Here is a 2,830-nt window from a genome sequence, read left to right on the forward strand (position 1 = left end):
GAGGGCCAGGACCATCAGTGAGGTGAGCAGGCCCCTTTGTTGGGTGCAGGGGTGTCTCCTGCCCACTGGCCATCCAGGAGTGGTAGGATGGGAAGCTTCAAACTGTCTGCTGCAGCAGGCTCCTGGTCTGCTGGCAGCCAGATAGGTCAGGGCAGCCCCAGGGAGTTACCTGAGAGCTGATAGAAGGGAAGAGGGAAAGGAGGAGGACATCCCGCAGATGCCAGGTGCCTCCCCAGCTTGCCGGAGCTCCCCCTGAGCTTTCCCCAGGATCATATGCCCCATGCAGCTGCCCCCAGCTACAGCAGCTCCCCTGAAGCTTGTCCAGTAGCCCCAGGTGGGGGCCCCCAAGCCCTGTCATGAAGGCAGCAAGCTGACCCTTGAATGCACTTGACCCTCCCTTAACACGGGTGCTGTTAGCAGCAGGGTGAGGAGAGAGTGGTGTCTCCAGAAGCCCCTGCAGAAGGAGGGGCTGAGGCCAGGGATGATCTATGGTGGGAAACGTCCATTGCCTCTTCCCCGCTCCTAGAGGCCACACTGAGGATGCAGTTGTTCGATCCTCCCCTGGGGATGCCATTGACTGCATTTGCTTGCACGGGTTGTCTCTTCCCAGCCTTGCTCCCCTCATGGTGTGGGGGTGAAAAGGGACAGGCGGAGCACTTGCTGGTTGTGGACAGGAGCTGCCACAGCTGAAACCGGAGAGGCCAGAGAAAGGTAAAGAAGAAATCGAAGGCCAGCCAGCTGGCAGCGGCCTCCCACTGCAGGCCAGAGAGCGCCTGCCTCTCCAGGTGAGGAAGGACCATCAGACTCTTCATAGTCTGCAGCAGGTCAGACTGAACATGCACCGCAGGGCCTGTACGTGTCAGCAGCAGCATGGTACGGCTGCATAGTGTGTGAGTGAGGTTATGTGTCTAGGAAGCCTTGTCTTCTAAGAGCTGTAAGACACCCGCATATTCTCTTAGGTGGAGGACAGCCAAATGGCTGGAGTTATAGAAGAGAAAGGGAAGAGAGAAAGAAGCATCTGAACTGGCAAATTCCCCTGGCAGTGCCAAGAGTGGGAGTTGCAGTGAGTCCCGGGCCGTTGGGGCCCTGTTGTCCCTCTTCTGCATCCTGGGCCCTCCCTGGCCCCCTCTCTTTTCCACACTGCTGTGATTTTCTTTGCTTCCCTTTACCTCTCCTCTTATCTCTATTCTCCTGTCCTGCTCCCTTTTCCTTTTTCCCTTTCTGTCTCTTGTTCTACTACTCCCTTTTCTTTTTCCTCTCTACACTTTTGTTTTGCTCCCTCTTTTGTTTTATCCTCTTGTCTCTGTCCTGCAGCCCATCACTGTTTTTTTTCCTTTTCCATCTCTTTGTCCAGATCTGCATCTGTCTCTTCCCCCTCCCCCAATTTCTCTGGCCTGTTCCCTGGTGTTCTTTTCCTCTCTGCACCTGTATGTGTCGCTCCATGTCCCTGCCTTCCTATCTCTCTCCCTCCTTCCTTCTCTTTCTCTATACCTTTTTTCCATTCTGTGTCTCTTCCTGTCCTCCTTCCTGTTCATCTCTTACTCTCGCTGACCCTCTGTCCTGCTCCCTGTCCCTATTATTTGTTGCTTCATCTCTCTGTCCCCCTCTCTGTCCTTGTTTTTTTTCACCTGTGCTCCATCTCTCCATTATTCTCTGTGTTGCTCTCATTGGCTCTCTATCCCAGCATGCTGCTCCCCATCCCTCTCTCTTTTGCAGTATTCCACTTTCTGTCTCCCAGTGCCTTACCTGTTCTCTATATCCTTCTGTCCTTCATCCTGTCTTTCCTCGTCCCTCTGGCCTGCTACCCATCATTGTCTTTTGCTTTTTTTTTTTTTTTTTAGATTTCCCTAGCTCTCTGCCCCAGTCCTGTCATTCTCCTCCTCTCTCTATCTTTAATGTTTCTTTCTCCATCTCTGCCCCACTTCCTGTCCCTTTTCTCTTATTCTCCCTGTCCTCCATCCTCCCCCTAACTTTTCGTCTGTACATCTCCATACCACTGTCTGTCCCATTGTTTCCTGCTATATCCCCCCATCCAGCTTGCTGTCCCATTATTCCCCTCTGTTCTGCTCCCTGGCCTTTTTTCTCATCCTGCAGGCCATCACTGATTTTTGTTCCTCCATTTCTTTGTCCTGATCCATCTCTGTCTGTTGTGTCATCCCCCCCCCCCAATTCCTCTCGCTTGTTCCCTATCTTTTTCTCTCCCTCCGTCCTCCCTTATTCTTCTCATTCAGTTTCTCTCTTGATCCAACTGTTCTGCTCTCTGCTCAAACTTTATCTTTCCCTCCATCCTGCTCCCTGACCCTGTTTGTCTTCTGCCATGTCCCTGCAGGGCTCCTCACACCTTCTTTTATTGATTTTTCCATCTCGCCATCCTTTTCCCTGTACCTTTCTTTCTCTGCTCCTCAGCTCTTCTCCCTCATCTTATTTTCTTCTTTTTCTGTTCCTCTGTCCTGCTCCCCATCACTGTATTTTCATTCTCTGTATCTGCTGCTCCAGTAATGACTGCAGAGTTGTCCCAGGGAAGTGGGACTGTACAGGCACCGAGCTCCAGAACAGACTCGCTCCCAGAACTGGTACACACTAACAAATAAACATGTGCTGTCTCCTTTTCACTTATGTCTGTGTTTGTGGTCCTTTGTACTTGGTTGGGTGGCTGTCAGAGTCCAGGGAAGCAGCTTATGCAGTGGGTGTAAGGGGCCATGGCTGCAGCTGCAGGCTGGGGCTGGAGGAGCCCTGGGGGGGAGGCAGTGAGGCTGATGGTGATGGCCATTCTGTGTAAAAGGGCTGCAGCTCCAGGGCATGCCTGCCTGAGAGTGCCGAGGAGCTGCAA

Source organism: Egretta garzetta, unplaced genomic scaffold (genome assembly GCF_000687185.1).
Source record: "Egretta garzetta isolate BGI_Z169 unplaced genomic scaffold, ASM68718v1 scaffold786, whole genome shotgun sequence".
NCBI classification, from domain to species: domain Eukaryota; kingdom Metazoa; phylum Chordata; class Aves; order Pelecaniformes; family Ardeidae; genus Egretta; species Egretta garzetta.